The sequence below is a fragment of the Pinus tabuliformis genome, chromosome 8, assembly GCF_031772625.1.
Source record: "Pinus tabuliformis cultivar Carrire ecotype Pingquan chromosome 8, CPIR1, whole genome shotgun sequence".
Classification (NCBI taxonomy): Eukaryota; Viridiplantae; Streptophyta; class Pinopsida; order Pinales; family Pinaceae; genus Pinus; species Pinus tabuliformis.
In genome coordinates this window covers 1,383,973,769-1,383,988,042 of record NC_142294.1, presented here as the reverse complement: position 1 = coordinate 1,383,988,042, position 14,274 = coordinate 1,383,973,769, and the positions used below count along the sequence as shown (strand labels likewise).

The window sequence follows — 14,274 nt, the reverse complement described above, 5'->3', positions numbered from 1 at the left end:
GATATAAATGGTTAATAATTAAATTAAAATTTTAAATTTATCAAAAGTAAATTATAATCAATCTAAAACCGTTAATATAAAGCAGGCTTGTGCATGTATTGAAAAATGACACCAATCCATGAAATTAAATGAAATCAGATGTCCGCCAAAAAATTATACATCGTCATGAATTGAAAATGGTAACCATAATTTTGAATATAAAATAAAATAAAACTTTATTTTCATATATAACGTCGGTCTTTACTGCTACTCAGAATACCCATCCCTTTGATATTAAAATAGTACATGTCAAATTGACTGAAGTAATTAATACACGGATAGAAGTCCAACAGTAAACTAGGATAATATAACGCAAAAAACCATTTGCAGATTTTCACCTCGACTCTATGATGCATGATGAAGGATCGGCAGCTGCAGAATAGATACCGGATGGTGTGCTAGAAGTTGCTGTACTGCCCACACTATTCTGATCTATGAAAGGGGGTCTTGTGGGGGAAGGAAGCTGTTCTTTCTCAGAGGTCAACATCGTCAGATCTATGAAAGGGGGGGCTGTGGGCGAAGGAAGATGTTCTTTGTCAGAGGTCAACATCGTCACCACACGAGACATTGAAGGCCTCAATGCTGGAGCTGCCTGAATGCACAGAAGACCAATTTTAATGATACTAATCCCTTCCTCCCAAGAATAACTACCCTCCAATGTGGGATCCATAACTTCCAAAGCTTTCTCTGCGTTATACAGTCTCCATGTCTGGTAAATGGCCAATATCAACCAGGCATACAACTTTAGTTAGCAACGAATCATAATTATTATAAGAAGATGTTCGAAAATATCTACTTCAAAGATGAGAAGTATAAAGGCTGTACCCGTTCGATGAGAAACTCTGTGTCTTGAGGTGAACTCTGATTCTTTCTTCCGCTGATAATCTCAAGTACCAGCACTCCAAAGCTGAATACATCCGCTTTCTCTGTTAGCTGTCCGCGGTAAACGTACTCAGGTGCCATGTAACCACTGCACAATAGTGTGTACAATGAAATCTCAATATCTTAATAACCTTCTGAAAGTTATATGAATCAGATTGAAGAGAGAATACTTACAAAGTTCCCGCAACTCTAGTGCTGACATGGGTTTTATCGTCTTCAAACAGTTTGGCTAGGCCAAAGTCTGTGATTTTGGGTTTGTGTTTATTATCCAGTAAAATATTACTGGCTTTAATATCTCTATGAATGATTCGAATTTCAGATTCTTCGTGAAGATAGGCCAGCCCTCGTGCAGTTCCAACCATGATTTCGAACCTCTGTTTCCAATCAAGGAAATGGCGTTTTTCTATATCTGCAAAACATACACCAAAATGATTAGCAGGGTACAAAACACACTCAAAATTAGAACAAATCAGGATCAGTGCAGCCATTAAAGAGGGAGAAGGTACCGAATATAATATTGTCGAGGCTACCGTTCGGGAGGTATTCGTAAAGTTAAACTAGTAGCCTTTCTGAATTTATCACTGAACAACCAAGGATCTTCACTAGGTTCTTGTGCTGAATACGACTGATCAAATTTATTTCATTAAGAAATTCGATATCTCCTTGACTGGAGCCTATTTTCAACCGTTTCACTGCAACCTCTCTGCCATCTGGTAGATCCCCCTGTTGATCAAGAAGCATCATGCCCAGTCGACAATATTTCTATGTTTTAAACTTTAATCATTAACAATGGTATCTGCATTAAAATAAACTAAACTCTGGATGTAACAAGAAACGCTCACTTTAAAGACGGATCCAAAACCGCCTTCGCCAAGCTTTCTCTCTGCGTGAAAATTAGACGTGGCCCCTCTCAAAGTCTCGTACTTGAAAATAAGTTCTGGATTCGCTATAGTCGCAGACAAGCTAATTGCTCCTTCGCTTTCTGCGAAAACATTTCCGAAGCGTTTTATTATCTTGACGAAAGGAAATAGGGAAACGGTCAATAATATCATTGAATCATCTACAATTCAAGACCTCTCATTTGAGAAATATGTTCCCAATTTTTCCCACGAGAGAAAATTTTCAGCTTGCAAAGGGTTATCGCTGCAATTAATCCAATCGTAGCGGCTGCTACTCCCAGAATTACCCGAAGCACGTTGGATCTTTTTGCTTCTGCAAATTTGCACAAGAAATCTCAGATAATTCGCACAAGGAACCACAGAAATCACCAAAATGGATTTTTTACAAAATCCCCAAGATATTCCTGTTAGTGATAAACTATGTGAAAGAAGATAATTATAAACTATGTGATACTATGTTAAAGAAGAGACTATGTTAAACTATGTTGTATTTCTGATAATTATAAACTATGTGATACTATGCTAAAGAAGATACTTGATGCTGGAGGGCTTTCTGTCGGCGAGGGCAACGGTGATGGCGACGGCGAGATAATTGGAGGATTGAAAAATGGATAAAGCTCGGAACGCAAGTAGCAGTTCACAGATCCGAATTGTGATCCAACAGCTCCAGCTGTGCAGTTCTCATATATTTGGGACAACGCAAAATTCAGGCACTTCTGGCAGTCTTCTTTGGACAGAGCGTCCCAACACTGCGCCAAGCTGTAGATAAGAACTGTGGAATTATAGGGCGCAACGTCTTGCTCCGCAGCAAAAAGATTGGAACTGTTCGCAGCTTTATAGAGAACATTTTGGAGCATCCCCCTTATAGTAATTGTGAATTCTGGCTGACTGTTTTCCTCAGGATTGCACAGAAGAAAGTTTTCTGCGCTCTCATTAAAATTGTTGGAAAAACTATGATTGTTGTAACGTAATAAGCAGGCATCTAGTATCATGGACGCAGAAGTTTTGTTGCATCCTTCAAAAATACGATCTTCGTAACTAGTGCCGGATATAATCGCGGCTTTTGCAGATGCCACGCACTGTTTGCAATCGGAGGAGTTTAAATCTCCCCTGCATTGGGCAAACCCATAAACCGTACTGTGGCTGTTTTGCCCCTCATCAACACTAGATGTATTGAATCCACCGGTAGAAACGTTCCCCACCAGTGAATCCAGAACTTGGTTTAGATTACTCTGAAAAGCGCTACCGTTCGTATATTCGCTATTCTCACAAAACAACCTAACCGGATTACTGAACGGATCAGCAGCTGAGAGGGGCATAAGCAGACACACACTTCCGATAAGGAATAGGCTGCTAATTAACTCTTTCATCTTCATTGCCATTGTCCAGGCGTTCGCGCTACGTTATCCTCTATTCTAATTAGACGAATAGAGGCGGTACAGGAATCGAGGTAGTTCACCAACGGCTTTGGCAAGTTCAAGTTATTGCATTCATCTGCAGGTTGAAGTTATTCCGTGCGCAAGTGGCTTTCGTCGAAATGGCCGATTGTTGACTTACGCCAGTCATCACGACATTGTCGCAAGTGGCTGCTGTAGAATTGAGAACTCCGTCAAAATTAAGAGAATCTGTACTGCTGAGACCATTTCACACTACGCATTGAAACCATAAGCAGCTATGGAATTTGACGGGAAATTTGACGTCACATGCCGCCAAAAATTCCTGGCTTTCAACCTTATGTGATAAATGGATGAAAACCAATATTAGAATTGCAAAAACCGTAAAATTTAATACACCCAAAAAGAACTCCCATATAATATTTCATAATAAAATTATCAAAATTGATATTCAACTCGTAGAAACCGTCAAATTTGAAAAGTCTGATTTGAAATTCCTAAAACAGAAAAACTTTTAAAAAATTCCAGTCTAATATTTAGTAATATAATTATTAAAATAGATATTCAAATGGTAAGAACAGCGCGATTTGAAAAAGTCAGATTTAAAATTTTTACCTTAACTACGAGACTTTAATGTGTGAAATGGGTATCTATTTAATTTGTTAAATAGATCCGCCGAAGAAATTTTAGCCTGAGATGGGTATCTATTTAATTTTTGAGATAAACCCGCGGAAGATATTTTAGCCTGAGATGGGTATCTATTAGATGTGTGAAATAGATCTGCGGAAGATATCACGAAGTTTTTAATTTATAATTAGCTAGCAATTACACCGAAAGGGGGCACAGGAACGTCTAAAGAAATTGAGAATGTGGAAAATTGCATACTTTTAAAAGGGTCAGCCTAGTGGTTATATGTCCCTGTTGGAGGAATGGGTCCAAACTAGTAGTTATACGTCCCTGTTGGAGGAATGACTCGAGTTTGGACCCAAGGAAGTGTGGTCTCCTGTGGGATTAGCCCAAGCTTGCCTAAAGATTTCAAGAGCAATGGCTTCAACTGCACCCAGCATTGTGAATCGGTCATTGATGATTTCTCCATAAGCGAGCCAACCTGGTTCGATAAAATCTCCAGGTCCTTCAGGATCCATCAAGCCCAATGGATCAAATCCAAAGTCACTAGGTAGGCTGTAATTACCCAAATATATTCAAATAATCAGAAGAAGAATCACCATTCCATATAACTCTTTGAGAATTTCATTGGTGTCCTACTTCTATAACTTTTTAGTTTTTATGGATAACAAGTTGAAGAAGAGGACATTAAACAAATTGTCTAACCTTAACCCTTACAGGCAGCATGGGATATGCAGCATGAATATACAAATTAGTTAAAAGTATGGGTAAACAACAACAAAAGTTGTCAAATTTGGCATCCTTTTCAGATTACAAATTAGTTAAAAGCATGGTTAAACAACAACAAAATTTGTCGAATTTGGCATCCTTCTCAGATTACAAATTAGTTAAAAACATGGGTAAACAACAACAAAAGTTGTCAAATTTGGCATCCTTTTCAGATAAGATGCATTCAATACAGTATATTAGCAAACAATGATCCCACAACAGTTACAAAAATTACCCATACCCAGCCAAGTTGGTAACCAAAGACCCCAAAATCAACCCATCCTGAAATAAACAAGCAATGAAGACCTTAGTTGGTCACCAAAGACCCCAAAATCAACCCATCCTGAAATAAACAAGCAATCAAGACCTTACCTTCACTATATCAGTTAAGTGACTTTACGACATTCACTTTTCATGAGGTAGGAAACCCTACCTAAGGGAATTCATAGAAAGGGATGGAAAGAAAATCAACCCGTTCTCCCCCACCCCAGTAAGCTTCAACCAAGTTTCAGATAAACAACAATAGGCGGTCAAAATGGGCAGCCAAAACAGACCATCAGATACAGGGAAGAATGTATGTTGGGCACTGGATCATTTGGTATTCTCTTCCAATGGCAATGGCACGGAGACTGGCCACATAATTTCAACAACAATAGATGGTCAAAATGGGCAACCAAAATAGACCATTAGAGACAGTACAGAACGTATTGTGGGCACTGGGTCATTTGGTATTATCTTCGAGGCCACATGCTTAGAAACTAGAGAGGTCATTGCCATAAAAATGGTGTTGCAAGATAAGAGATACAAGAATAGAGAACTGCAAATGCTTGACCATCCTAATATTGTTCAACGAAAACATTGTTTCTTTTCAACTACTAACAAAGATGAATTATACCTCAACCTTGTATTGGAGTATGTACCTGAAACAGTGTATCAAGTTACAATATACTATAGGAGGATGAACCAATGTATGCCATTGATATATGTCATACTCTACACCTATCAAATAAATTTCGTTCTCTGGCTTACATCCATGGTGTTGTTGGCATTTGTCATCGTGATATAAAACCTCAAAATTTATTAGCTGACCCCATAGTCATCAGCTTAAGCTTTGTGACTTTGGCAGTGCCAAGAAGTTGGTGAAAGGGGAGCCCAATATATCATATATATGTTCACGTTATTACAGAGCTCCAGAACTTATTTTGGGAGCTACAGAGTATACTATGAAAATAGATATATGGTCATTGGATTGCGGCTTAGAATAATTTATCCTTGGATTGCCCCTGTTACGGAAACAGATATATGGTCATTGGATTGCGTCTTAGCAGAATTTCTCCTTGGACTGCCATTGTTTCCTCGATAAAGTGGCATTGACCAGTTGGTGGAGATCATCAAGGTTCCGGGGACTCCAATTCGAGTGGAGATTAAGTGCATGAATTCAAATTATAAAAATTTTAAATTCCCTCAAATTAAAGCACATCCATGACAGAAGGTATTTCACAAACACACAGCTCCAGAAATGGTGGACGTTGTAGCAAGACTGCTCTAGTATTCTCCAAACCTTCATTGTACTGCTCTGGAGGCTTGTGCGCATCCTTTCTTTGATGAGCTACGTGATCCCAATACAAATTTACCAAATGCTCATCCTCTACCACTTCTCTTTGACTTTACACCCCAAGAGCTACACGGAGCCTCACCAGAATTATTTCAACAACTTGTGCCTGAGAAATCTGCCAAAACAACTTTAAGCAATGAGTTTTATATATGTCATATATATGTTTGCGTTATTACAGAGCTCCATAACTTATTTTGGGAGCTACAGAGCATACTACAACAAAAGATATATGGTTATTAGATTTTGTCTTAGAAGAATTGCTCCTTGGACTGCCCCTGTTATGACAATAGATATATGATCATTGGATTGCGTCTTAGCAAAATTTCTCCTTGGACTGCCCCAGTTTCGGAGAAAGTGGCGTTGACCAATTGGTGGAGATCATCAAGGTTCAGGGGACTCCAACTCGAGGGGAGATTAAGTTCATGAACCCAAATTATACAGAGTTTAAATTCCCTCAAATTAAAGCACATCCATGACAGAAGGTATTTCACAAACGCACACCTCCTGAAACGGTGGATGTTGTATCATGACTGCTCAAGTATTCTCCAAACCTGTGTTGTACTACTCTAAAGGCTTGTGCACATCCTTTCTTTGATGAGATGCGTGATCCCAATACACAATTACCTTATTCTCATCCTCTATCACTTCTCTTTCACTTTACACCCCAAGAGTTGTAGGGAGCCTCACTAGAATTATTTCAATGGCTTGTCCCTGAGAAATCTACCAAAACCACTTTTAAGCAATGAGTTTCCTACTCTATAAGCATAGAGACCACCACCACACCACACCAAATAAAACATAACACAGGGCGAGGAAAACCTTGTACTTCTGAAAAGATCGTTCTCGAGACTAACTATGGGCATAAAGTCATAAACCATCACTCTTTCCTCACCCCCACAGCAATAACCAACACACATTTCATATCCTTTCAATATTTGTTTTATCCAGTTAAACAGGGTTGAGATTTTGGATCTAAGACATCTGTGGTTTAGATTGCTCATGTGGAAAAAGCTACATTGGTGAAACTGGTCGCTCCGTGCAGATTAGACTTAAGGAACATGGAGCTGATATTAAGAATGAAAGGTCTCGTACCTCGGCCTTGGCAGAACACTCCTCAAAAACAAAACACCATGTCTGTTTGGAGAGCGCCTCAATTGTCGCAAGGGAAGAACAGCATCATAGACGAAAGATTAGAGAAGCTCTTGAAATTATGGAGCATCCGGATAATCTCAATAGAGAAAATGGTATGGACATTAGTGGAAGTTGGCTTCCCCTAATAAGAGAAATTAAGGTCAACAATTCATCTTAGGCTTAGCATTTAGTGGTAGTTTTCCCTCTCCCTTTCTCTTTTTTAGTAGTTCGTAGCATTGCTTTAATAATTTAATTAAGATAATAATAATAATAATAATAACTAGTACTTAATTACAATATTTCATTAATAATTATGATATATCTATTACCTTATCATTAACTATTATTATAAAGCATTATTATGATGTATTAATCATAAACTATTAATTAGTATTCTATTCATAAAAATAAAAATATATTAATTAATTAAACTATTTATTAATGATTAAAAATTAAACACTTGACAGGAATTATCAATAATTATTATTAATTATTAATTAATTAATTATTAATTATTAATTATTATGATTACTATTTTAATTATCAATATTAATTATTAGGTATTGACATGAATTATCACCTATTAATTATTAATTTTGATATTATTAGTAATTAGTTATTAATTATCAACTATTAATTATTAATATTGATTTCTAATATTATTAATATTAATTAATTCTATCATAATAATTATTAATTTAAGTTATTTTAATATACAATTCACTAATATTAGTATTCATCACATACCAATATATATTATTAATTAATATATAGATTTTACATACTTTTTATAATTAATAATATTATATTATACTAACATATATTAAATTCAAATACTTTTATGTATTATTAATTTAATAATCACTAAATATTTAGAATAAAGATTATTATATTATATTATATTACATTACATTAAAAATAAAAATAAGTTAAGATTATTATATTATATTATATTATATTACATTATATTAAAAATAAAAATAAGTTATTAAATTTAATTAGAATAATAATTAACATAATAGTAATAAAATAATAATAACAATTTACATCAAATTAAAATCAGTTAATTTACTCATCAATAATTAATCAAAAATTAATAATATTATTGAAACAAGGCCGACATTCATCTCAACCCAAAACCTAATCTCCTCATTACTATTTAATCCCTCAATTGATCTCTTCTTCTATCAAGCATTCATGAAGTCCTGATGATGGATCCCAGTTGGGATTTGAAACATTGACGAAAAATGTTTTTTACTGTGGATTCTCCGGTAACTAAGTAGGAATGAGACTCCCTTAATCTCTGCCTAGGTCTACAAGAGGGCCTGCACTCTCTGTAGGATGTAGAGATAAAACGATGGATTTTTCCAGTTCACTCTCCCCCAACCCTTACCCTTTATTTTGATCAAAGCATTTTGATTGTTAAAAACCTTTGACTTTTTCTCTCCTCTCTCAGGTGTTCAAATTGAAAGTGAAGTAAATTGTGGAAATGCACTACTGGTTAGAACATTAGTGTTGTGCATTCCTAACCAATGATGGTGGTTGGAATTGTGTCATGGTACACTTAATCTCAAAGAAACTGTGCCACAAGCTACCCATTTTCATGACCTCCTGGGAGCCAACCAACAAATTTACATTCTATTTCACAAGAGACTTGCAACAAGAATCTATGATCAAGTGGCTTGTTAATCAAGAATTATCTACAATATCCCAATATTAAAACATATTGGAGCATTTTATCTCCCTATCGAAGATTCTTTGGTTTGTAACTTCATCTTATAGTTGATATCATGTCATCATTTCAAAAAAATTTCCAACCAAAATAACTTTTCAGAGAATTCTATTGAACATACCCAAGATGAAGAATGTTGAAGATAATGGAGAATATCTTAGAATAGGTTGAGTTGGTTCATGTAATCTCAGGATAGGAATTAGTTTCTATTTCTTAGGATGTTGTTCTAACTTCCCTGAAACCATGTTTTCTATTTAATGTGTAATGTGCATGAACAAGGTAGAGCGTTCTGTAGAGCCGGACTCTCCTTGTTCAGACTCTCTTTCATAGAGCTGACCAGTGGGTTTTTTCATTTAATACAAACATTGCCATTTTTTTATCATGGTATCAGAGTGTCAGGGCCGAGGAACCTGTACGTTCGCTGGTGGGTGTCACTGAACAGGAATCATCGCTGTTTTGAGGAGTTTCACTGCGACAAAATCGAAATGGTCCTAGGTTGTGAGGAGTATCACTGTGATGAGTCCACTGTAGCTCCTTCACACATATTTTTATTTTAGTCATCGTAGGTATTCTGTGTACAGCTGCAACGACGTCGTAAATAAGTCATGTACATCTGCGATGATCGCGTAAATCATAAAAGCTACATGGGGAAGCCAAGAACAAGGTTGTAGCTGTCAACAGAAGGTTGTCTGGAGGTTGTGAAGGAATCCACAGTGATCAACGGGTGTGCTGCGAGATCAAACAACATTGAAGATCAGTGATCTGTCTCTCTCACAAATCTGGGGTAAATCTAACATCTTCTTTTACCTGTCAAATTTGTTTTTTGAAATCGCCAAGATGAATAACAATATGTTTGAAGCACGCTTGAATGAGCATAACAAGCTCAATGGTTCCAATTATGCAAATTGGAAATTCAAGATGTAGAATCCGCTAGACGTGAAAAGTTCTTGGATGATTGCGAGTGGGGATGAGCCGAAGCCTGCGGCTGGATCAACATCAATCCCAAATTGGGAGAAGTGAGAAGGTAAAGCAAGGACATTTTTGAAGATGTCAGTGAAGGACTACATCATATCACACATCAGAGAATGTAAGACAGCTAACGCGATCTGGGGAATTCTGAAGAATTTGTATGATATGAAGAATTCAAATCCTCTTCTGTTCCTCAAGAGTAAGATCCTATCCCTGAAGATGGAGGAGAATGAAACAATTGCTTCATTCGTAGCAAGGATCAAGGATCTGAAGAACCAACTGTCAAACATTGGCAATGCGGTTTCAGATATAGATCTTGTAACCATTACAATGAATGGTGTCACTGATGATTACCAAATGTTCATCACTAGGATAAATTCCAGAGAGAAGATCCTGAAATTTGAAGAGCCAACAGGAATATTGATGCAGGAAGAAGAAAGAAGATCGACTCTGAAGCCCTAGAGTGTCAATCTTGCATTAATGGTGAAGAAGAACTTCTTCAAAGGGAAACGAAGTCCACAACAGCAAAACGGAGCAAACTCACACAAAAGACCGAATTAGACCCAAGGTATGCATCTGAATAGAAACTACTCTGAAACTAAATGTTTTTATTGCAGAAAACTGGGTCATATTACCAGGGAGTGCAGGAAGAAGAAATATCATGAAGAACAACAGAAGCAGAAAAAACATGCAGGTCATCTCGCGAATGAAAATCATGTGCAAAATTTCAGATTGTTCATGGTAGATTGTGATGAGAATGTTGATGCAGACATCTGGTATGTAGATTCAAGAGCGTCAACACACATGACAAGGAACAAGCATTGGTTCGAAGATTTTAAAGAAATCAACAAAGGAGCATAGATTTACCTAGGTGATGATAGAAGTCATCAAATCAAAGGGTGTGGGAAAGTTTCTATCATTCTACCTAATGGTAATATCAAACAAATTCATAATGTTATGTATGTGCCTGGTGTAACAAAGAACTTGATTTCTGTATCCATGATTACAGATCAAGATCTGAAAGTTGAATTCTTTAAATCTAAATATTATATTAAAAATCTGCTAGATGGCATGAAGACAATTGCTATAGGAATCCGAACAGGAGGACTATACAATTTGGATGTAAGACCTACACCAATTCGAGCATTGATAGTAGCGAGCCTGACTACGGAAGAGCTATGGCATCAGAGATTTGGCCACATCAACTACAATGATTTGTTGTTACTACAAAAGAAGGAAATGGTAAGAGATCTTCCTATGTTAAAGCAAGTACATAATGATTGTGATGCTTGTACATTAGGAAAAATGCATAGAGAAGAATTCCTATTTGAGTAGAAAAGAAACAGAGGGATATACTTGAATTAGTGTACATAGACCTTTGTGGAACCATGCAGAGAAAATCATTAGGAGGTGCACTGTATTTTCTATTGTTTGTTGATGATTGTATGAAGTTTTCTTGGGTATGTTTCTTAAGTAAGAAGAGTCATACATTCGAATACTTTAATTAGTTTAAAAATATGATTGAAAGATAAACAGGGAAACAGATAAAAATTCTTCATTCTGATCAAGGGGGAGAATACATGAAAGATGAGCTTATCATGTATTATAAAGATGAGCTTATCTTGAGTCTAAAACTCTTTATCAATCATTATATGGATTTAAGCATGTAGTAAAACACTTAAGAATATTTGGATCTAAATCATTTGCCCACATTCCAAAGGAAGATAGAAGAAAATTAGATTCAAAAGCCATCAGATCTACTTTTATAGGGTATTGTTCATAGTATAAAGGTTACAGATTATTTAATCCCTCTACTCAAAAGATTTTTGTTAGTAGAGATGTCAAATTCCATGAGCAGGATCATGAAGAATCTGATGAGCACAATGAGGAATGGGACATTCCATACTTGGTGGAAGAAGAAGTAGAGAACAATCAGTGTCAGCAGTAGACAAAGGCAGAGAATGAACAGCAACAGCAGTAGCAACAGTAGGAAGAAAAAGAAAATAATGATCAAATAAGGTTTGAAGCCACCCCACCACTCATGATATCAGGTAGGAAAGCCCAAATACTTGAAAGATATAGGGAAAATGCTTTTATAACTAGTATGATGAATGTGGTTTAACCATCTAGTTATAAAGAAGCAAATGAATGTAGTGAATGGAAAACAACCATGGAACAAGAATATGATTCAATAATTAGAAATAACATTTGGGAATTGGTTGAACTTCCTAGAGGAAAACAAATCATAATTTTTAAATGGTTATATAAAATGAAGATTAATGCAGATGGAACCATAGAAAAACTAAAATCTAGGTTGGTAGCAAAGGGGTACTCACAAAAAGAATGGATAGACTATGAAGAAACCTTCGCCCTTGTAGCTAAATTGAATACTATCAGAATTTTAATTGCTTTAGCTACTAAGAAACATTGGATGATACACCAACTAGATGTAAACTCTGCATTTTTGAATGGAGAACTAAAAGAGGAGGTTTATCTAGAGCAACCGGAAGGGTTTGTCTAGAAAGGAAAAGAAAATTTAGTCTGTAGATTGAAGAAAGCACTTTATGGACTAAAACAAGAACCCAGGTCTTGGTATGAAAAGATTGATTCATTTTTTCTACAAGCTGGCTATAATAGAAGTAAAAATGACCCTAATCTTTACACCATGAAAGATGAACAAGGGCGCGTAGTGTTGATTTCATTGTATGTATATGATTTGATCATTATAGGTGATGCAACATATCTAATCGTTGAAATCAAGCAACAGATGTCACAGGTGTTCGAAATGAAACACCTCGGTCAACTCAGATATTGTTTAGGTCTTGAGATCTGGAGAGATTTAGGTCAAACATTTATTTCCCAAGCAAATTATGTCAAAGGCTTGTTATAAAAGTTTAGGATGGATCAGTGTAAGCCTACAATGGTACCATTGCAGTAGAACATCAAATTGTAGTGCGAGGATGGCTCAAAAGTGGCGTATGCAACACTTTACAGACAGTTGGTTGGGAGTCTAATCTACCTAACCACCACTAGACCTTGTTTGTCTTATGCAGTTAGTGTGCTAAGCCAATTTATGTCTAAGCCACTTGAGAGCCATTGGAATGCAATGAAAAGTGTTTTGAGGTATCTACAAGGTACTGTAGATTACGGTATTATTTACACTGACTCCTCTGATGTTAGATTGGCAGGATTTGCATATTCAGATTAGGCTGGAAATGTAGATGATCGCAGATCTATAATAGGTTATGAATTCAATATTAAATCCGGGGTGATCACATGGAGCAGCAAGAAACAGAACATAGTTTCCTTGTCCTCGGTGGAAGCAGAATATCAAGCCATGTGTGCAGCAATGTGTGAGGCAGTTTGGTTGTGGAGACTTCTCCATGACGTTGGGGAAGAATAGATAGATGCAAAAATAATCAGATGCAACAATCAAAGTTCAATCAAACTTGCTAATAATCTGGTGTTTCACAAAAACACTAAACATATTGATACACAATTCCACTTTGTCAGGGAGAAAGTGCAATCAAAAGAAATTCATTTGGAATATTGTAATACATGTGATAATGTTGCAGAAATTTTCACTAAGCCTCTTGGAAAAGTTAAGTTTCAAATGTTTAGGGAGATGTTAGGCATATATTTGAACCCATTCTCCATCAAGGGGGAGTGTTGAAGATAATGGAGAATATCTTAGAATAGGTTGAGTTGGCTCACGTAACCTCAGGATAGGAATTATTTTCTATTTCTTAGGATGTTGTTCTAACTTCCCTAAAACCATGCTATCTATTTAATATGTAATGTGCATGAACAATGTAGAGCGTTCTGCAGAGCCAAACTCTCTTGGTTCAGACTATCTTTCGTAGAGTTGACCAGTGGGTTTTTTCATTTAATACAAACATTGCCATTTTTATCAAAGAAAATCTTGGATTGATAGTTCTTCACATTATTTACTATATGTTTCACTTTTCTCTAAGAAAAAATATTGAATTATAACTTACTAGTTAAATAAGAGTTCAAGTCAATTTTTTTGACTCAGATATTGGCCTCTAATGATTCTGATTCATCAATTTTATAGATGGAAAAAGCTAGCAAGGTGGACAAAAGTCGCTACAATAATTCTTTGTGCGGAAGCACAGGAAAAGCATTGTTGGATTAAAGCCATCTATAAAATGTTCATGACTATGTTGAATCTAAAGACATTGTATTATTCTATTCTTA

General features: G+C 36.1%; 3 pseudogenes across 1 annotated transcript; 2 read left to right on the top strand and 1 right to left on the bottom strand.

Annotated features, from left to right (window-relative positions):
- Window positions 1-238: 238 nt before the first annotated feature.
- LOC149240716 (cysteine-rich receptor-like protein kinase 2) lies at window positions 239-3,275 on the bottom strand (annotated as a pseudogene). Its single transcript, XR_016246541.1, has 7 exons — window positions 2,356-3,275; window positions 1,996-2,133; window positions 1,764-1,903; window positions 1,428-1,644; window positions 1,096-1,330; window positions 865-1,009; window positions 239-748 (listed from the first exon to the last, which is right to left on the bottom strand). The product of XR_016246541.1 is annotated as a cysteine-rich receptor-like protein kinase 2 (transcript).
- A 2,304-nt stretch (window positions 3,276-5,579) lies between these two features.
- On the top strand, window positions 5,580-6,344 carry LOC149240715 (shaggy-related protein kinase epsilon pseudogene; annotated as a pseudogene).
- A 29-nt stretch (window positions 6,345-6,373) lies between these two features.
- Window positions 6,374-6,901, top strand: LOC149240714 (shaggy-related protein kinase epsilon-like; annotated as a pseudogene).
- The last annotated feature ends 7,373 nt before the right edge of the window (window positions 6,902-14,274 follow it).